The following is a 23048-nucleotide window of genomic DNA, read 5'->3' on the forward strand; positions in this document are numbered from 1 at the left end:
AAGAACTAAAGTTCTTTCCTTAAACCTCCTTCTTTTACTTGAAAATAAAATATGTGCATCTGAAAATTCTAAATATGCCAGCTCCATTCAGACCATTCTGCCTTTAGGAAGATAAGGTTTTGAGGTTTTGCTTCCCTGTATCTTACTTCTTTTCAACAAAGTGGAAGAATACCTTTTGGAGAAAGGTCAGTTGGAAAAAAGAATATTAATTTAGGGCTAACAGATGTAAAACTTAAAAGAAGAAAATTAGCCCCATTATAAACTGAGCCCCATTTACAAGTAGCTTATTGGTTCTGGGGTCTCTGCTCTATGGTGGGATGCTAATGCCCATCTCTTCTCATCTCCCTACTCAGTGATGTCCTGCTGGTAGCTTGAAATTGGCCACATTGGGAATATTTATACCATGGAAACTGGAAAATGTTACAAATCAGGGCTGTTTTTCCCCCTGGAGAGAGCGTTGCGAACATCTACCAACATGCCGTTGTTCCGTACACACCTAGCATATTCCTCTTTCTGGGGCTTTGCTCTTTTTCCTTCTTACCAAGCACATCTTCACCTCCTCTGTCGATGTAAATCTTTACTGATCTACTAACTGGTGAATGCTCTCCCTCTCCATGACACTTCCTCTCACAATATTCACTTTCATTGATTTATTTTCCAACCAAATGCCTATATCCTTTGTATCTGGAACTGTATAAACTAGCACTTAATAGCACGCTTTCCACGAGTTAGTTGTAACCAATTGATTCGACCACTCATTATTTTGTCATGTTCCTTTGGAGCCTCGTGTGTGCCATGCCTTGTGCTAGTTTTGGTTCTGGCCTGAATCATTAATTGCTGTTTCCTATATTTGTTTGTTTTTTGCTGATAGACTCACAGACTGTGGAAACCATCAATTGCTTTAATATCCCTTTTGGGTCCTAGAGTGATGCTGAGCCCCTAACAGGAGATCAACTTATATTTGTAAATTGATAGAACACTTCATAAGTACTAGGCTCCCAAGGAATAGTGATGGCAGCTATTGCTGAATTTCAGAAAAATGCCTTTGTTCAAGTCGCTGGAATTTTTTGTTTCAAGTGCTGAAAGTTTCAACCCCAAATCTAGCACAAGGGCATGGAGAAGAGTCTAGGAAATGCTCAGGAGACTTGGGTTCAATACCAAGTGACTATTCCAGTGAGTTCAATGCCATGTAGCTCCATCTTTCAGTCTCTGTGTTTCTGTGGTGCCATTTGTTCTGCTCACCGACTTGGTTGTGGTAAAGATAAAAAGAAAAAGTATGTAACAGTGCCTCGTAAAACGTTCTTCTAATGTACACACCAAGCACAGCAAGAGCCCCCCCCCCCCCCACCACGTTGATGCCATGGTCTTTCCTGCATTCATCTGTAAGCACGAATAAAAGGACTGATTTATATCTTCCTAATCGCATACACGTTTTTCCCGTTCTTTCCTGAGAGGAGGAGGCTGCCAGGACTGATACCTAAAATGAGACTAGAAAAAGCAGGAGCCTGGGCGTGTTGTCATTATTGGTGTTGAGTAGCGTTGCTATTGAGCATCACCTCTGAAGGCTGTGTCCAAAAATTCCTCACCCATAGACGCTTATTAATGATGTTCTCAATCATCCTACAAGGGGAGTAGAGTGGATATTATTATTATTCCTACTTTGTGGGCAAAGAAACTAAGACCGAGAGGTTTGATGACTTCCTCAAACCCACCCGGCCACTCAGTGGTGAGCCAGGACTGAGAACCAGGTTTTCTGTTTCAGTCATGGGGTTCGTTTGAAACAGATCACCTTGCACAGCTCAGACAACCTCTTTGTGCCCTAAAGGCTGATGTGTCTGTCAACAGAGATGAATGCACTTATTATCCACCTCATGAGGATTTGAATGGACAAGGGAGATGGTAGATGTGACAGTCCTTTGAAAATTAAGTTGTCACGTGAATGCAGGGCCTCATCACAAATAACAGTAGTTCTGTCACTGCAGTGGCTCCTAGAGAAGCTGGTGAATGAAACAATCCATGGGCATCACCCTTGTGCTGTTTCTCTTAGGTTTTCCCTGATTTTCCTGACTGCATCCTCCGTACAAAGGGCATCGAGGGGTCCACATGGTTGTTTTCTCTCCTCTACAGGGTCTCTATGACAGTTGTGGCAGTTAGTCTGGAAATCTGTCCATTATGTGGCAAAACAGATCAGCCATAAGTTGGTAACTTTGTAAAACTATTGAGTGGAGCCCCATCTGTCCATCTCCGACAGTGAAGACACCAGCTTGTCCCTCAAGCTCCTGTCACAGTACAAGTACCTGGTTCTCCTCATTGTGGGGTCATATGACTGTTGCGGTGTCTTACTAGACAGTTCCAGGAGTAGGAAAGACAGGGATGAGAAAACGTCCAGCAGAGACATGAGGTCAAACAGGATTTGGGCCTCTGCTGGGCCCGTTCTTACCATGGAAGCGTTTGTGTGACTCTCCTGAGAGCGGGAGCAGCTCGGGCTGAGGCCCAGCATTCGACTGGGGCTCAGTGATAGGTTTAGAAAATGGGGATAGGTTTTTTTGTTGTTTATTTCTGCAAACTGCTAATGTTCTTTCACCCTTGGCCTTCTTGTGGGCAGAACTTCCTCCTAGTTCTTCTTACGCAGTTTGAGCTGTCTGTTACCCTCAGGGGGAGGTTGGGAAAGAATCAAAATTGTTATGTCAGGATGCGAAGAGAAGGAAAGTTTCTGACATCCAAAACAGGATTTTGCAGCAAGACAACAGTCTTGAAATTCAGACTTTGTAGAAAGGAAGAGGACTTTCGAAATCCTTTATTATATTAAAAACCAAGGCTGGAGGACTCATATCCTAAACATTTCCCATAATTATGGAACAGACACCAGTCAGTGACAAGTGGGCCTTGTGGCTTGCTGCTCCAGTGTAGGGGAAAGATGTGATATAGAGGAAGAGCTTGAAGGCCATCTTGCCTGGACCTGGCACTGTGAGTGCAGAGAAGAAATGAGAAAACAAAACAAAAAAATGAAACAAACCCCCCCTGACTAGGCCAGGCATCAGGGATCTTGCTCACACACTTCTGTCCCATGGGCCACCAGAAGCATCCGGATAGGCATATAGACCCCAAAACATCAAGACGTGTGGCATGTTTCCTTGGGTGGGTTAAAGGGAGGCTTCAGGCCTCTGAGGATCTCTGCTCCTGGCCACTTCCAACATGGCATAGAAGGACTGGCAGAGGGTGTCAGTAATAGGGGAAGCAGGAGACCAAATCCCAGTCCTAATATCCCATCCCCTCTCATAATCGCAATCCCCAAGTTGATGGTGGTGGGAGGATCATTGGATAAACTGAGTGAAACACAATTTAGGACTCCAGCGGAGACTGTGTCACAGGCTGTCTCTGCACCAGCCTAGGTAAGACACATCAATTCAGTGGGTCAGGCAGAGAAAAAAAAAGAGATTAGCCCTCCCCAGTTGTCTTCAGCTCCGGTGTGGAGTGGATCAACAGAAGTGCCTGGATGCCCCAGAAGGGGCCCGTGGAAGTTGAACAAAAATCTGGCTGAAAGAGCTTTCCAGCAGGAGGGCTCAGAGATGCCTTTCCATGCCTCTTCACAATCATGAAAATCCCACTTCTCCAAATGTGTGGCTGTCACATTGGGACAAGGTAAGGTAAGCGAGGGAAGAAATCTGAGCTGCCATGAAGAGACTATTAAAATCTCAGCTGTCCTAAAGGGAGCTGGACTTTGAATACACTGACTGGATGTTTAAATTGAAAGGAGATGCCTTAAATTGGAAAAGTCTGAACTATTGTTAATTGGCCGGTTTTAGTTTCTCCTACTGCCCTACAAGCTGGGGTCTCATGAGGAATGTTAGATTAAGTTACAGCGAAAATAAGGAATAATTTTTTGAGCCCCCTGAATTGTAATGTGAGTAAACTTGTGGCCTCAATATATTTGCATTCTCTGTCCTTTCTCTTTCAGCAAACACTTGGGGTGGGGGATGCCCCCCTCCTGCAAGCTTCTCTGAAAACTGGCAACTGCCTGACCTGTGTTGCTATGATGGTTAGTACTGTCCCAGGTTAAGGTGAGGAAATTGATTGGTTACTGGGCTCTGTGAGAGGCTTCCATTTTTCCTTGGCTGGCAGAGTTTAGCCAGGGTGACTGAAAAATCTCACCACTAGAGTTACATATTCCCTCAGGGGTGGAAGAGAGGGGGAACTTTCAATACCCCTTCACCTAGGCTTCTTCTTAGTCTATAGAGGAGGAAATCCCCATGAGTATGCCCTTCTGCCCACCCCTTTTACCAGCTTCTCCCTGATATGTTTGGTCAGAACTCAGGAGATTTGAGAGCCAAGCTTTTACTAGCTAAAGACATTCCTTTGCCTTAAGAATCCATGAGGCATACGGTTCCCTTACTTCCTGTCCTTGCACTTCCTCTTCCCCCAGGCACTTCCTGTTTCCCCTCAGCACTTCCTCTGAGCAGATCCGCCCTTTTCTGTCCCACTACACACAGCTGGGTGGATGGTTGGACTCGGGCCTCTCTTGGGCATGGGCATCTCTTTTCAGGGGTTGGGAGTGGAAGTAATCTTGGTTACGAGCTCTAGCTATCAGAAGCGTATCAGGAGTTTGATGGTGTCTGGGTTTGGGGCAGGGACCTGTACAACCCTGAAATGATATGAGGAAAGTCAGTTATTCTCCATCCCAGCACTGGTTTATCTCCTTCACTGCAGTCATCATAATATGTAATTTTATTTTTTGCTTATTTGTTTACTTGTTTCCAATGTAAACTCCGGGAATGAGGGGACTTGCGTGTCTATTCATTGTTATATCCCTAGTGTCTAGAACAGTGTCAGGAACACAGCTGACACTCAGTATATATTGTTGAGTTAATGTGTTTAGAAACAGAGAGACCAACAGAGGGTACTGATAAGTGGAGATGGGGAGGGTGGTGATGGGAAAGACAAGACCGAGGAAGGGAAAAATGGGAGGCAACACCCTGATTTGTAGTTTGTTCTGTCTTTATATGTTCTCTGATCTAGGGCACATTACCCTCCAAACCCCAGTAAAAAGAGGAGAAAACTTCTATTATAGTATATGTTTTATAACACATAATACTTTTATAACATATGTAATTCACCAGTCAAGGGCAAATGTTAAGGGCATTCATCCCTCCATGGTGATATTTCTTCTACACCCCTGCTGCCTGTGTGTCTCCACCCCCACAAAGTTCCTCATAGGGTACAAGAAAAGGAAAGATCAAGGTTTTTATTGCAGTATTTGCATTAACAAGGTTTAGGCATGTGAGTTTCGAGTCCAGCTGCCTGGTACCACTGTGAGACTCCCTCCTTAAGGGACCTTTGGCGTTTTTCACCAATGGAACAATCATGTTAGAAGGCATGTGACTCCTACCTGCTCCTGATGCTGCCACTTCAGTGACAGCTGGGAGGCAGGCCCTGGGGACAGGTGAAAGTGATGGTAGAGAGGAGATGGCAGTCCAGCTTGGCTCACTACGCCAAGAGGTGTCTGGGGGGGAAGTAGGGGCAAATGGGCCCCTACTCGTCTGCTTTATGTATTGGGTTCCCATGTAAGATTCTGTTTGAAGAAGGTTTCCATAGTAAAAACAACCGATAAGCTTTAAAATCACAGATTTGCATAGCTTCTAAAATTCCTTTCTGTCTTTGACATGGTATGACTTCATAGTCTTACACGTTTCCACTGTACCAGCAGTAGGGGACAGAGTAGACTTTCTGAAAAGCATTCCAATGCCATTTAGAATGTGTGGCAACTATTTTGCCCTCTGATCTCCTAAGGTGTTTTCGGATTAAATTACTTTTCTATTTCCCCCAAAGCTGCATGCTTGGTGCTGGGGAGGTTTTGACCTCAGGGCTGGTTAAACTAGAGTGGAAGCAAAGTGACCTGCCTACCCTCTCTTCCTCCTGGGTCCTGGCTAGGCTTCCAGAAAGGTCCTGGCTAATTTCTTGGCATGGCTGTTCACCAAGGGTTCCACGAGCAGCTGGGAATGCTCTACAATATACAAGGGTACTTCAAAAGGTTAGTGGAAAAATTGAATTAAAAGAGAATACAAATCTTTCCATGAACTTTTTGAAGATTCCTTGTATAGGTGAGGAAAAACTAAGTCCTAAATTAATTGACAACTTGCACAGGCCTCCCAGGGTCACTGGTGGAGAACATTTTGGGTTTAGTCCTTAGACCTGGGATTAAAGGTACAGTGTGTTATCACTCTAGCATTCATGGTGGAGCAATATTACCATGGTGTGCCACCAAGGAGGCTATGTTAAAGAATCACAGGTAGTTTTAATGTAGGACTTTGAAATTTTTTTCTGATGAAATGGAAATCTATCTCAAATTATATACATTAATGCATACAAAACTTTAAGAACAATGCCTGTGCCATAGCTTGCCAAAGTTAATAACACGTTCTCCAGCCTTAAGATATTTTTGCCCAGGGTTGATGAAGTGTAGTTGTGGGCTGGTAAAACTCAGTGTTTATTTGCAAGGCTGGGTTAAAATGATTTCACGGTATAGGCATCAACAAGCCTGAAGCATTTTCTCTGTAGGCAATGTATATGCCCCTTGGCCTAATACGTGAAAATTTGAATAAATATTCACTATATTGATTAATTTATGTGGGGCAGGAGACACTGAACAGTGAAATAAGTTTAAAATATGGTCCTCAAACAAATATTTTAGAAAGGGCCCCTTGCCCTTAATTCATGTCAAAACATACCCAGAAACAATCCTACCCTGTCTCCTGCCAGAATGCAGGGGCTGCCTTGGAGATATTTATGCCCCATTGGGAGTGTCTGCCAACACGTGGTTGTCTTTACTGGGCAGTGAGAATACCACAGCCTCTCTGTGTCGCCAGTTCTGGTTGAGACAGACAGGCCTGTCTTCTGTTTCTGACTCCTGGGTCTCCTCCAGATCCTGGAGTGAGTTGGGGAGTGAGGGTGGGGTGGGGCGAGACTGCTTGGGGCTGGGAGACAAATGGTTTCATCAGCTTGACAGAGGAGGAGGGAGATGGGCTGCGGGGCTTGCAAAATATCACATCTTGGCAAAAATACTTTGAAAAACAGGAGATTCCTGGAAAGCAATAATGCTGACAGCAGAGAGCGAGTTTTTGGGTCAGAAGCAGAAGAGGTGCTGAGGCCGAGAACAGGCCGGCTTCTCCCGCTGTCTACAGGCGCTGTTCTGGCTCCTGCTCTCTCTGGGGGTGTCTTGCTCAGGCAGCACCCCCACATCTGCACTTGGAACAAGGCTCGGGACTCAAGCTCTTAGCCCTGGGCATACCTGGCTCCTACCAGAGTCTGGGTTTTGTCCAGGCTGGGCCCCCCACTTCTGGCCCCCTGCCTCCTGCCCTCAGCCTGACCACCTTCTCCCTCCAGGCTCAGCTCAAGCCCCACCTTCTCCCCAAGCCCTTCTCCTCCAGGCCCCGGCCTGCTCTCCTCTAAACTGGTCCACGTGTTCCCCCCTCCCAGCACTTGCTCACAGGTGGCAATGCTCCTGTTCCAGGTAGGTGGAGGTGTCTTTTTCCCTTTGGAGTAGAGCTCCTGAAATGTTTTGGCTCCTTCATTGTGGGGATCAAACCAATTCACTTCAAACAGCTGCATGGAGCCTCCAGCAGGCTCTGGCTGGCCATGTGAGTCCCTCCACAGGGCCTCCCCTATCTGATGAGATCACAAGTGCCCAGAGTGGGCCTGGAGGAGTAACCTGAGCACCTGAGCACCGCAGGCACTGAGAGGTGTCTGTCTTTTGCCCAGGTGTGTGACTCTCCTGTGACAGATTCTCCCCCAAAGGCTCCGGGAGGGGGTCAGGGCATGGCTATAAGCCAGAGGAGCTGATATGTGCTCTCAGTGGATGACGCTTAGTGACCTCATGAACAAGGGAGATGGGTGCCCAGTCAGGTGAGGACAGGGGCCCATCAGTTACTAATTTCAAACACTTCCTTCTAATGAACTTTCTACCAGAACTGTGAGCTAGAAACAACTGCCTTTATTAGACCTTCTCTCCAACACGCTCCAGCTTGTGAGGAACCCAGTGTGGGTAGAGGGGTGATGGGCAGGGACTTTGGGTGTGTGCTGTGTGACTGTTAATGGGCTGAACTATGTTCCCCCCCAAGTCAGGTGGTGAAGTCCTGACTTCCTGCCCCTCAGAATGGGAGGGTATTCAGAAGTAGCATCTTTAAAGAGATAATTAAGGTTAAATGAGGCTGTTAGGGTGGGATCTGACTTGTGTCCTTATAAGAAGAGCATATTAGGACACAGACACTCAGAGGGATGACCATGTGAGGACACAGGGAGACAACAGCCATCCACAAGGCAAGTAGAGAGGCCTCAGAATAAAAACAACCCTGTTGACACCTCGATCTTGGATTTTTGGCCTCTAGAATAGTAAAACAAAATAAATGTCTGTTCTTTAAGCCACCTGGTCTGTGGGACTTTGTTCTGACAGCCTATAGACTAAGACAGTGGCGTATGCATGCATCAACATGAACAGTCCTGAGTTGTCTTAAATCATCGCATCCCGAAAAGTCTGCAGGCAATACAAGTGCCAGTCACCTAAACTCTGCGCTCTTCCTCACCCTCTTGGAGGCCATGGAGCTAGGAGAGGAATTCCAAAAAAGGAGACAAACAACCCACAAGTTTCTGGGAATCTCGTTCTGTGTTCCTAGGAGACTGTGCATAGGGACCAAGACCACATGCCAGCTCGGCCTGGACCTGAGAGGTGCTGTTGGAGTCTAGCTTCTTGTCCTTGAGATGAATTGGACCTGGTGGATGATGGAGAAAGGATGTGTGAGATCACCGACCCCTGTGCCAGCTCCAGGAGTTCCCCGAGACACTCAGGAAGACCTCGGGAAGCCCAAGACAAGCAGGCCTGGGAACTGATCACCAGGTGGATTTTCAACAGCTTTTGCGGACAGCTTCCTGGGGCGTAGGAGGACCAGGCATTGCAGCTCCATTCAGAAGGTCACAGCATTAAAGGGATTTCTTTCCTCATCTCTGGCCTCTGAAGGATTCCAGCCCTGAGCTTGCTTGAGAATGAGTAGTTAGTGGCCCTGGTATGATACCAATAGTTCTTGTATAATTTGCAAAGATTGAGGCAATTTATTTTAATGGAAAACCTCTAGATGCGTTTCCGGCAGTGATATTCCCCAGATGAGCCCCCTCAGCAGACTGGAGACTAAACAAGAAAATGTGTGTGTTTTAGAAAATCTGATGATTCCAGTTTCAGTCAAACTCCCCCCGAGTCCTGCATCTGTTAACGTGCAGATGAAAGGCTTGTGCCACTTGGATCTACAGAAACTGTCAATTCTAAAAGGCTGCCTTTTGGGCTTAAAAGGTGTCCTTGAAATTACTCCCAGGTTTTGGCCCCGACTGACTTTCCAGTCGACTCTAATTGGCTGGGTTTACAACACAGCTGTGAGGATTTTGAAGCTGACTCTGAAAGTTAACTGCTGGTGAGCCATCTCGACAACGACAGGCGTAGAGACACCAGCCAGAGCACAGGAGTAGTAAGAATGCGATGCATTCCGGAAAATGCTGTTGTCAGGCAGCCCTGGTGGAATGGCAGCCTGGAGCTGGTTTTCAGGTAGCGAGGCTGGATCCATTTGTCCACCGCTGCCCACGTTTGTGTGACAAATGGCCTAATCTGCAGCTGGCTGTTGGGCAGTGTGTGTCGTCTCTGGCCACAGCAGAGAAAGTTAATAGACTCCCGGAAGACCTAACCCCTGGCCCAAGCCTAATTAGTGTCTGGCGGTTTCCAAATGTGCAAGTCGGCTATAGACATACCACGCCACGTAGAGATCTGCTAATGACATCGTTCCACATGCCCTCTAGGTTGTCCTTCAGCACCTCAGTTTCAAAGAGGCCAAATGCAAACGTATATTATCTTCCCCCAAATTGCTTTTCTTCCTGCCTTCCTTGTTTCTGTCAATGGCCCCACCATCCTTCGGTCACCCTGGTTAGAGACCCTGGCTGCTCTGCCATCCTTTCCTTTATATGTAATCACTTGATCTATTCTTGATCCAACCTCTCTCATCTCTTTCAGCCCTTGAGTTTTCTTTCCTTTTGCTCTAGCTCATTTCCCCACTGCCTCTCTCCTGGAGAATCTCCACAGCCATCTAACTTTAGGTTTCCGTATCTCCAATTTCTCCTCCTTCAGATCTGCTGATTCTCAAATTTCAGTGTTCATTAAAATCTGGGAGGTTGTTAACATGTAGATTCCTGGGTCTCATCCCCAGAGATTCTGATTGTAGGTCAGGGGTGTGGCCTGGGAATCTTTGATTAACATGCTCCTGGGTGATTCTGATCCAGTTGGTAGGAGTCCACATTTTGAAAAGTTCTGCTCTTATCTTTTCTGGCCCCTGTGGTCAAAGAAGCCTTCCTGTGGCATAGCTGTAAACTGAGTTTCTCCTCAGCCCAAAAGCCATAGGGCTCCCCATGGCTTAGAGTACAACTACTGGGTCAGACTTTCGGGGCCTTGTGTGTATCAACCCAAACAACATTTCTAGCTTCATTTGCCACTTTTCTCACTAACTATGTAGTTTGGCCCAGTAGATTTCAAATTTATTTAGGAGACAGAGTCAATTAAAATCACTGTATAATTAGTGCAGTGTCAGTATCTTCTACTAAATTCCAGTTTAGACAAGTGGTTGTAGGGTAGGGGCCAAAGATTTAAAAAAAAAATTATAGAGGGCGTGTATGTAAAATTAAGAAAATTTGATTATTTACTATGGCTTGGGAAAAGAGTAGTACTGACATTTTTCTATCTTATGTGAGCAATATTTTGGCTCAGTTCTTGGAATACTGGGATTCAGGGAGTATATAGTTTGGGGAACATGGTCTAAGGAATCCAGACTATTTGGTTACTTTTATGTGTCAACTTGACTGGCCACACAGCGCCCAGATTAAACATCATTTCTGGGTGAGTATGTGAGAGTATTTCCAAATAAGATTAGCATTTGAATCCATGGATCCAGTGAAGTAGACTGCCCCCCACCCCAGTGTGGGTGGGTATCATCTAATCCTTTGAAGGCTTGAATAGGATGACAGGCAGAGGAAGAAGGAATTCACCCCTTTTTGCTTTCTGATGTCTGCTCATCTCATCTTCTCTGGCCCTTGGACTGGGACTTACACCACTGGTTCCCACTGGTCTCAGGCCTTTGGACTCAGATTGAATTACACCACAGGCTTTCCTGGGTCTTTAGATTGTAGATAGCAGACTGTCGGACTTTTCAGCCTCCATAATCACATAAGTCCATTCTTCCTTATATCTCTATATCTATCTATCTATCTATCTATCTATCTATCTATCTATCTATCTATCTATCTATCTATCTATCACCTATCTATCTATCCCTCCATCCATCTCTCCTACTGGTTTTGTTTCTCTAGAGAGCCTTAATACATTAGTTTAGAGTTGACATGCCTGAATGGAAAGGGTATGGGCTTTGGAGTCAGACAGACCTGAATTCAAAGTGTGATTCCACAATTTACTAGCCCATGACCTTTGGCCTGTGACGTGTGACTTGACCTCTTTGAGGATGTAAAGTAAGGACAATAATGTTTACTTTGGGGTGGAGTGCTGAGCAAAGAGTTGGTGTTAATGATTAAAGAGAGGGAGGCTAGTGGTAGGGAAGAGAGCACTATGGCTTGACCCTGTAGGACATGGGTAGCTCTCTGAGCTGGGGAGAGTAATCAGCTGTGAGTCCCAGGAAACATAACCAGCTGGCACTGTGGAAGAGGGCTGAAAGGGGCAGCCTATAGCCGGAGAGACCAGTGAAGAGGCCATGGCAACAAGCCACACCAAGATGGCAGCAACAAGAGAGGTAGGAGTGGAGGACTTCGGAGAGACAATTCAAGCTATTCCTTCACCCGTGAATACTAAATTATAGTAGGACTCAGGCCTATGGTGGATCATTTAGTAGATGGCAACTGTTAACACAAAGGCCGTTCATGCCTCCTAATTGTTCTCTTAGCTTCCATTCTCTCCCAGGTCAAATCTCTTCATGAAACCTAGAATAAACTTTCTGAAGCACAAATATTATTGTAACACTTCTCTGTGATTGTCTTCCTTTAACTCTGCACTGTCCACAGCATAATATCCTGCCCCTTTATCATGACCCTTATGAAGCCCTTTTGACCTGGCCCTCTAGATTTCTCTCTTACTTCCTTACTGAGCATTTCCCTCGCAAATATCCTTCCCTAAGTGGTACAGCCCCAGAACTGTTTGTTCTGACCCTTTGAGGCCTTCATGACTCTGCACATGGTTTTTTCCCTCTGCTTGGAATGTCTTTCCACCTTTTTCTTCTTTGCAAACTTCTTTTTATCCTTTAGGACTCAACTGAAATGTCACCTACTATGAGTTGCCTTTTTCATTCCCTCTAGAGAAATAAAAGTACTTTTTTGGGCTCCCATGACATCCCCTGTGTACTTCTATTTAAGCCCCCATCACAGAGTTCCGTAAGTATTGCTTTCTTCCATGAGTTCATGCCTACTTAGTATTCAGGATTCAAAACAAGCATCATTTTTCAGGAACACAAGTCTAGGATCCATCCTTTGCTTTGTTCTTTTATACACCCAAATCTTTCCTTTAGAGATCTTATCTCAGTTTTTAATTGCATGTTCATGAGTCAGATTACCTGACTAATGCTCCTTCTCCCCCCACCCCCAAGGCTGTAAGCATCAGGAGGGCACAGACCAGATTAATGATCGAATACTTAATATTTAGTACAGTATGCCTGGAACATAGTCAGAGCTCAATAAATATTCTTTGGATGAATGAATGAATGAATGATTGAAGAGCCCTTCCCTTGAGTACCGAGATCAGCAAATCCCTTCTTCTGGAACTGCCTTCTTAATTAGAGTTGTTTTGGATGCAAATTTTTAAAAAACCTAAAAAGCTTAAGCATAAACAAGAATTTATTGGAAGATTACTTGGCAAATCATGCAATTTAGGGAAGAGTTGAACAAGTCAACTCATAAAAGATAGTGATTGGGCTGCTCTAGTGATGTCAACCCCAGGAGTTAATAACTATTTCCTCTGGAACTTTGCTATTAATGTGGTTAGTTCTGATTTCCTGGTCTCTGCTGCTCTTATTCAAATTCCAAATTTCCAGAAGAGAGGAGGTGATTGGCCCATTTAGGTCAGGGATTTGCCCTCGCTCCAGTCAGCCTGCAGGAATCAAATTCATGTAGTTGCTTATGCATGACTGCCAGTAGCTCGTTCCTGTGGTTCCCAGAGAAAAGGGAATCACCATGAGCAAAAGAGGTAGAGTTACTGAGTCAGGTGTGCATCTCAGTCTCTTGAGTCATGTCTAATATGGTCTCTTCTCTCCTTCCCCTCACTTCTTTATATAATATATAGTGGTAATGGTGGACACCCACAGTGTATCAAGTTGAGAGAAATGACTGATAGAAGGAAGGGGAGGAGGGAACACCAGGAGTTTGGGAACATACTGACAAGTGTGTCTTTAGCATCACCTCTGCATTGGTCAAGGTATCACCAGCTGCTGTAAAACCAAAACCTAGAATGTATTAGGGCCCAAACACCATAGAAGTTTATTTCTTGCTTTCCTGAAATCCCAAATGTGTTCCTGATCTGCTGGTGCCTCTCCTCCAAGAAGTGATTCAAGGACCCAGCCTTCTCCCATGTTGTGGTTTTCCCGTGTTCATTATACAGAACCTACCAAGGTTACCACGCTCATCTGCATCAAGTCTGTGAAGGGGGAAGAGCAAAGGGGATCAGACCTATAAGTGATGCCCAGCACTTCCGCTCACATTCCACTGGTTAGAACTCGATCATATTCCAAGGGTGGCTGGAAAATGGAGTTAATCTGTGAGCCCAGAAAGAACAGGAATCAAGTTTAATGAACTGCTAGTCCATCTATGGACTGTAGCTGACCATTGCTTCTGTTGTTTCTCCTGGGGAGTGAGTGAGTGTGCTAATGCATGTATATTCCGCACCGGGTTGCCCTGGGACACAGTGTTGTGTTGCTCATCACTGTGTTGGGCAGTGAAGGGGTGGATCTTCTGGAGCCTCGTTCAGCTACACGATGACTTTTCTCCTTCTAGAAACTGTCCCCCTAATGCATAAGATCAGGCCCCCACATGTCTTGCTGATACTATATGACCTCACTGCACTGACCACAATTGGTTGGCACAGAATTAGACACCTGACTGACCAATCAGATTCTCTCATCTGAGAATATGGAGTTTGGTCAGGGACTCAGATCTTGGAAGTTGGCTGTGGAGACATCTTCATGGCACCTCGTGGATGAAGACCCTCAACCCCGTTGCAGGGGCAGGCCCTGGAGGGGATGTGGCTCTGGTTTCCCGAGGCCAGCTGCTGTGTGTGTCTTCCTTGGCTGGGGGGTCTGTACCATCAAATTATCTTATGTCTAAGTTACTCACATTGGTGGCTATTTCTTGCAACCAAAGTAATTTTAGTTAATAAAGAAAAATTTAATGTTTATTTGACTTTGGACAGATCACCGTTACAGCCGCAGATTTATCATTTATAAAGAGAGGATAATTTTATCTGCCCTGCCTACTTCTTGGGATTGTTGTAACAGTTAGATGGAACAAAGTACATGAAGTGCTTCAAAAAAACAGTGAAAAGTCACAAAAACATAAGTGGGATTGTTTGTCTACAGCAGGAGGAATTTTAAGAGTTTTCTCCAAGTATGAAATAGGCTCCTTTTTTTTCTTTCTTAACTTTATTCTAATTGCTTTGTGGTCAGTTCCTCTCAAGTTCAGGAAATTTCCATAGTTAGAGGTTTGCTTTTCTTTTCTTTTGCTAGATATTTAATACTTTGATGATTTCTGACACTAAAATTACCCATTAGAGTGTTGCCCTTTGCCAAACCAAGCCTGATTTTTGTATTATTATTGCTGTTTGGGGCATTTTCAGCAGCTGTTTGAGAGTCTGAATAGAACAGCTGTTCCCCACCACATCACACCTAGTGGCCTTTTTTTATGACATACTTCACACTTCCTATTTTTTCTGGAATGAAATCATATTAGTTTGCTAGGGCTGCCATAACAAAATACTGGGCAGCTTAAACAACAGAAATTTATTGTCTTACAGTTCTGGAGTTGGAAGTTCAAAATCAAGGTGTCAGCAGGGATGGTTCCTTCTAAGGACTATGAGGGAGAATCGGTCCCAGACCCCCCTTCTTGGCTTGTAGATGACCATCTTCTCCCTGTGTCTTTTTGTATCATCTTCCCTTTATGTGTGTCTCTGTGCCTACATTTTCCGTTTTAATAAGGACATCTTGCATTGGGGCCTATCGTAATGACTGTGTTTTAACTTGATTATCTGCACAGACTCTATGTCCAAATAAATACATTCTGAGGTACTTGGGGTTAGAACTTCAACATAATTCTTTTAGGAGAGTGCAATTCAGCACATAACAGAAATTAATCATATAATCTCCCTACATACATTATTTTTTTTAAACGTCAACATAGTGCTCTGACTTTAAAATAAATAGAAAGCAATTTATGATAAAATAATGTGTGTTTCCATAGGTAAATGCTCAGGCAGGAGGACAGTAGAAAATATTACCCCGAGTTAGATACTTGGGCCACCGCAGCCTCTCCGTGAAAGCAATAGATAATGAATGCAGCCTGCGGCAGGTGAGATGTATTGGCAGCTCAAACCCTATGGGGCACTGGAGCCGGTGACACATTGTCCCAGATGACGGTTGGCGCTTGGTAAACAAAATGCAATCTTCCCCTCAATTTACATGTTAATCTCATTCCTGGAAAATTCAGTGTATTTTAGAATCTTCTAAGAAAGGCTTTGTGTTTGTATGTGGAGCAGAACAGTTTTAGCCTACGTGAAGCTCTGGTAGAACATTTGGAAATTAGGCAGGATGTAGGACGACTCTTCACTGTGGGGGACTGTTGCAGGCACTGCAAGATGTCAAGCATTCTTCCCCTCCACCAAATAAGTACAGTTTTAGTAGGACACCCCCGGTCATTGTGACAAAAATACCGTACAAATAGTATGGTATAAATAGTTCTGACCCATTGAGAACCGTGGGAGGAGAGAGGGCTTCAAATAGCCCAAGGGAGCAACACAAAGCTGCGATGGGGCGGGGGCCTATGGGCTGTGCCATGTGGAGGGACCATGTCCGCCTTCCAGCTAGACACCCAGCACCTCCCGGGTCAAGAAGGGCAGGAGAGGATACAGCAACTGGTGCTCTTCTGTCTGTCATGTCCTATGCCTGCGTGCGGCTTGGAAATCCCAACTCTTCTCTTCGTAGTGGCATCTCCTGGGCCCAGCACAGTGCTTGGTGCATAGCAGGCACGGGATAAATGTTTGCCGGGTGTTGTGAATGGCAGCCTCAGCTGGGGTTGGCTGAGCGGAAGTGAAGAAGTTTGTTTGTTCGTTCATATATTCATCTGGCCGGCAGACAGTTATTGAACTATGAGTCGGACACTGTGCTAAGCCCTGGAAACACCCACCAGCAAAAGACAATCCCTGATTTCAAAGAGTGTACAGTGTACTGATGGAGAGAGACACGTAAGCAGGTACATGACCACTGAGTGTGAGTTAGGTATTGGGTGCTGTGGGAGCAGAAAAGAGAGCCACTCCACCCAGGCGGGGATGTGGGGTGTGATAAGGGAATTCTGGGCAAATGTCAGGGGGTGGCAGGGACTGCTTTCTCTCTCAAGGGGGACAGAAGATGAAGCCCAGTTTCACAGACAGAAGGTAGGGTTCGGGGCAGGGAGGTGGGTGTCACTTGCTCTCCATTCTTGATCCTGGTGCCACCCTAACTTCAGCCAATACCTGGAGCTCCCAAAGTTCCCTTACCCGAGTTACATATCATTCTCCTTTTCCCTCTTTTGTCACCCTCTGAACTCCATCTTCTAGATGTAAACTGCACCCTGAGAAGCAGAGGACAGACATCCAAGGGTGGCAGATCCCAGGGGTTCAATCTGGCTTAAGCTTTGGAGAAGGTGATCCTCTTGGGAGTCACAGTAGGCCAGTGACTCTCTAGGCAGCCCCCACCCCTTCTCCCCGGAGCCTGCACCTATAAAGATGCTGGTCCTATGTGCAGTACTCATCTGGCATCTCCTCCAAGGCCCTCCTTGGGTGCACCCCGCCTCCGCCTGTCTGTCCTCTCTGCATGTCCCCAGCTGTGTTCACCATCACGGACGTTTCATCCATGTTCAACTTTCTAACAAGGAGCCCTGGATTCCTGCTAGAATATGGGAATGGAGACATGCTTAAATTCACTCCTCATGTCAGCAAGAAGAATCAAATTAAACAAAAAAGCTTCTGAGTGGGGTTCAGGGCCTTAATCAAACATCTTTGTACTAAGGCTTGCAAGAAGACTTTGATGAAGGGAACGAATGGGGAAAATATGGTCCTCGCTTACCCTCTGCAAAGCCAAAGGAAGCATAAACACTTCCAGGCATTATTTGTAACGAGGGAAGGAGGCTAAGCATTTGTCTGGAGCCAAAGACTGCCAGGAGTAATAAGAAAACCCTGTAAGTATGTTTTTTCCATCTGTTTAATTTCTTATGCTGAAAAAGGAGAAAAATATAAATAAATGATTCAGAGAAATGTCACATACAATTACCTCCACCAGGGAAAAATAAATAAGGCCTCACTTCATTAGGAAGTTTCTCATGTGACTGGTGCCTCTTGGTGGGGTGCCTGTCCTGGCTGGAAGTCTTCACCTTAGGAGCTTCCAAGCTGAATTGCTCAAGCTCAACTTTGGCTGAAACTTTGCTCCAGCAGCCAGGCAGGGCCATCTCTTGGGGTATCTATTCCACAAGCATCTCCCTCTCTCCTCAATCACGTTGTCCAAAGATGAAATCAGGATAAAGGGAGCATCTGAAAAGCCTGGAGAGTGATAACCAATAAAGGCTCTGGCCTAAGGGGCATGTTGGTACAGAGAGTGGAGGGTTACTCTATGGGTGTCCATACTAGTCTTCCATATATGTATATATTTTCAGTACCAATTGTGCTAACCAGCATTGAGTGTTAGGAAGGAGAAGAAATAGGTTTGAGGAACACTTACTAGTCTATATTTGTGGAATGAATAATTAATATATTGCTATTTATTTATCAGGGAAGTGGGTTGAGTTAGGAATGGTGGTCTCCAAAGCAGAGTACACACACCTTACGCTGCACAAGATGATCCATTGGTATGAAGAATGGTATACTAAAGGGTAAGAAAGAACTTCAGGGTTGCAGACATTCAGTATGTAGAATGACACTGGTGCCTACCTTTGGTCATCCAGTTGGACTGTCTCATGTCTCATCCAACATGTGAGTTATCTAGAGGCAAGAGTGGGTCCCCAGTGTGCAGGGTTGCTGGCAGCCCCAGCAAGCACTTTAAACATTCAGGGCCTTATGACAAACTGCAAATGATGTGAGCTTAGCTAAGTGGGTTTATGGCCACATTATGAGACAAAACAATGACAATCTAGTCCATTCTGGGAACACGCCACAAAAAAAAAAAAAAAAGAAAAAAAAAAAGAAATTGATGTGAACAAAAAAATTTCTTGAATTGTGAATTTACATTCTCTAGCATTAACAATGAAACTCGAGCTAAATGCATATTGCAGCTTGTGTTATCAACTAAAGCTGGTGTGAAGCCAACCCTATTTGCAAAACATTTGAAAATTTGTTATCTAGAATATGAAGGTAAATTTCTACAATTCCTTGACTGTTTAGAGCCATTCACTAATCATTCTCAATCCAGTGCTTTACAAAAATCACAATGAATTTGATGATAAACGTTTGGAAGCCTCTGCTGAATTTTCTTATTTAATAGTACATGGAAAAAGCTGTATACCATGGAGGAACCACTTGTTATTCCTGTTGTGCTGGCAACAGTTGGAAAATAATGCATAGAACACAAATTGGCGAGTAAACTAAGATGTGCTCCTTTGTCAGCAAATACTGTGGGAAGATGCCTTGAAAATATCACTGAAGAGTTGAAGAAATAAGTAGTAGGAGAAATTAGACAGTGTGGGAGGTTTACTACACAGCTGGACTGAAGTACAGATGTTTGTAACACGTCTCAGCTCGTGGAATTTGCTAATTCCACTCAGTAATGAAATACATCCAGGACTGATTTCTTTGTGAACCTCTACAAGAAAGATGGACTGGAGAAAATATCTGTAATGCTAAATGACTTCTGTAACAAGAACAATGTTTTATGAGAAAATGGTATTAATGTAACCCTTGATGTGGCAGCCAATTTGACCAGAATATAAAAGGAATCTCAGGATATCCCTACAGAGATAGACCCAAAGGTAACTTTCATTTATGACTGCCTTCATAAAGAAGTTGTCACCAGAGAGTACACAGTTTTTCAGGATGACAGTGATGATGCTAACTTGCAAAACAAAACGAAGCATTAAAACAAACACAAACTTTCATATATGCAAAAAAATCTTTAAAGTGTTCTGTAAGAGAAGGGGAAGTAATTGTGAAGGTATTTTGTGTCACTCAGAGGTTTGCTGGTTATCTGTTGTAAAAGACTTAAAAGGGTCATCCAACTTAGAGATCAGGTATCCAGTTTATTCACAGACACCTTCTGTGGCATGTGGCTGTCAGTGGTTTGCTAGCTGGCATATATTTTTGGAGTGATGAATAAACATAACCTGTAAAGGTAAAGGTGATATTTTAATTTGCAGTAAGAAAGTTACTGATTTTCGGGAGTAAATCATGCTATGGAGAAAGCATTTTGAAAACAAAAGCTTGGAAATATTTCCACTGCTATGTAGTATTGTTGAAAATGATGGGTTACCTATAAAAATTCATCAATGGCACTTAAAAAATTGTAAACAATTTTTAAGCTGTTTAAAAAGCTTCTGAAAGAAGTATTTTAGAGAGTTTTTAGTTTATTTGTTAAAAATATTAAAAAGTTGATGTCTGACTTGATTGCAAGAAAATTTTATTGAATCAGGGAAAAAGAAACTCACTAGTCCAATTTCATGAAAAATTTCATCATAATTGGTGTAACAGGTCCAATAAAGAGTGTCCTGACCCAGTAAGTACTGACAGACTCACACGGATCTCTTGTATTTGGACAGTAGCTTTTTAAAGTCATGACAGCCAGTAAAATCACATCTCTAAAGCCAGTATTTTGTTGTTTCACAATGTATAAAACTAAGACTTGCAAATATGGTGAAGTATATTCAATCATCTCACTTTCATTAAGGATTTTTAAAAGTATCTTTTAATTATCAGTGCATATTCTATGGGAGATGAGTGATGATGCTTAATTTACTTTATAATACTCTTCTAAGCATGTGATCATGTGTCTTCTTGGCGTCTCCACACCAGGTGACTGTAGAGTTAAGAACAACCACAAAGTTTTTGAGCTATTTGAGGAATTTGATAGTTGGGCTTCAAAGTGGGGACAAGAAGTTGTCATTTTAAAAAAGCCATCCAAGGAAACAACAGAGTGAAGAGACTACCTATAGAGTTGGAGAAAATATTTGCAAACCATACATCTGATAAAGGGATAATGCCCCCAAAATATAAGGAACTCAAACAACTTAACAGCAAGAAAAAAAAATAGCTCAATTAAAAAATGGGCAAAGAACCTGAACAGACATTTCTCAAAAGAGGACATACAAATGGCCAACGTGTTTTTTAAAAAATGCTCAACACCACTAATCGAAGGGAAATGCCAGTTAAACCACAATGAGATATCACTTTACACCTGTTAGAATGGTATTTATCAAAAAGATAAATGATCCTGGGTTTTTATTTGTTGGGAGACTGCTGATTATTGTTTCAATCTCATTGCTCATTATTGGTCTGTTCAGATTTTCTGTGTCTTCTTGGTTCAGTCTTGGTAGTTTATTTTTTTCCAGAAATTTATCCATTTCCTCCAGGTTGTTAAATTTGTTGCCATATAGTTGTTCATAATAGTCTCTAATGATTCTTTGTATTTTTATGGTATCAGTTGTGATGTCTCCTTTTTCATTTTGGATTATTGATATTTGGGTCTTCTCTCTTCTTTTTTTCATTAGTCTGGCTAATGGTTTGTCTATTTTGTTCACAGATGAACTCTACCAAACCATTAAAGAGGAATTAATATGAATTCTTTTTAAACTATTCAAAAATATTGAAGCAGAGACCATTCTCCCAAACTCATTCTATGAGGCCAGCATCACCCTGATACCAAAATCAGACAAAGATACAGTAAATAAGAAAACCACAGGCCTATATCCTTGATGAACATAGATGCAAAAATCCTCAACAAAATACCAGCAAACAGAATACAGCAGCACATCAAAAAGATAAAACATCATGATCAAGTGGATATATCCCAGGGATGCAATGATGGCTCAACGTATGCAAATCAATAAATGTGATGTATCACATCAACAAAATCACAGACAAAAACCATAGGATCATCTCAATAGATGCAGAAAAATCATTTGACAAAATTCAACATCCCTTCATGATAAAGACTCTCAAACAATACAAATTAGTTATAGAAGGAAAGTATCTCAACACAATAAGAGCCATATACAGCAAACCCACTGCCAATATTATCCTGAATGGGGAAAAGCTGAAAGCTTTTCCTTTAAGAACAGGGACAAGATAAGAATGTCCTCTCTCACCATTCCTATTTAACATAGTGTTGGAAGTACTAGCCAGAGCAATCAGGCAAGAGAAAGAAAAAGAGCATCCAAATTTGAAAAGATGAAATCAAATTGTCCCTGTTTGCAGATGACATGATCCTATATGTCTAAAAACCTAAAGACTCTACCAAAAAACTCTTAGAGCTGATAAACAAATTCAGTAAAGTTTCAGGATGCAAAGTCAATATACAAAAATCAGTAGTGTTTTTATACTCCAACAATAGACTAGCAGAAGAAGACATCAAGAAAGTAAGCCCATTTATAAAAACTACCAAAAAAAAAAAAAAAAAAAGAAACCTAAGAATAAATTTAACCAAGAAGGTAAAAGATCTCTGTAATGAGAACTACAAATCACTGCTGAAAGAAATTAAAGAGGACACCAAAAGAAGGAAAGTCATTCTATGTTCCTAGATTGGAAGAATTAATGTTGTGAAAATGTCCATACTACCCAAAGCAATCTTCAGATACAATGTGATCCCCATCAAAATATCAATGACTTCCTTCACACAAATAGAAAAAAACAATCCTAACATTCATATGGGACAACAAAAGACCTTGAATAGCCAAAGCAATACTAAGCAAATAAAATAAAATAAAGTAAAGCCAGAAGCATTATACTACCTGACTACAAATGATACTACAAAGCTATAGTAACCCAAACAGCATCATACTGGCATAAAAACAGACACATGGACTAATGGAACAGAATAGAGAACCCAGAAATCAACCCATGTACTGTACTTATAGCCAACTGATCTTTGACAAAGGCACCAATAACATACATTGGGGAAAGGACAGCCTCTTCAATAAGTGGTGCTGGGAAAACTGGATATCCATATGCAGAAGAATGAACATAGAACCACACCTCTCACTATATACCAAAATCAACTCAAAATGGATTAGACTGAAATATAAGACCTGAAATTATAAAACTCCTAGAAGAAAACATAGGGGAAACACTTCAGGATGTAGGACTGGGCAAAGACTTTATGAATAAGAACCCAAAGGCACAGGCAACAAAAGAAAATGTAAACAAATGGGATTGTATCAAACTTAAAAGCTTCTGCACAGCAAAGGAAACAATCAACAGAATGGAAAGACAACCTACAGAATGGGAGAAAATATTTGCAAACTATACAGATGACAAGGGATTAATATCCAGGATACATAAGGAATTCAAAGAACTTAACAGTAAAAACAAACAAACAAACAAACAATCTGATTAAAATATGGGCAAAGGAGCTGAACAGAAATTTCTCAAAGGAAGACAAAAGGTCAACAGGTACATGAAAAATATGCTCAACACGACTAATCATCAGGGAAATGAAAATCAAAACCACATTGAGATTATCATCTCACCCCAGCTGTACTGGCTGTTATCAAAAAGACAGAGAATAAAAAATGCTGATGAGCATGTGGAGAAA

The 23048-nt window shown here is 43.0% G+C and overlaps 1 long non-coding RNA gene across 1 annotated transcript in view; it reads left to right on the forward strand.

Moving 5' to 3' along the window:
• LOC134361898 (uncharacterized) overlaps positions 1-21868 on the forward strand; it is a 118631-nt gene extending 96763 nt beyond the window's left edge. The window contains exon 3 of the long non-coding RNA XR_010021502.1: positions 21039-21868. This is a non-coding gene — a long non-coding RNA (uncharacterized LOC134361898). The remainder of the gene's footprint in view (positions 1-21038) is intronic.
• Positions 21869-23048: the final 1180 nt, after the last annotated feature.

Source organism: Cynocephalus volans, chromosome 1 (genome assembly GCF_027409185.1).
Source record: "Cynocephalus volans isolate mCynVol1 chromosome 1, mCynVol1.pri, whole genome shotgun sequence".
Classification (NCBI taxonomy): domain Eukaryota; kingdom Metazoa; phylum Chordata; class Mammalia; order Dermoptera; family Cynocephalidae; genus Cynocephalus; species Cynocephalus volans.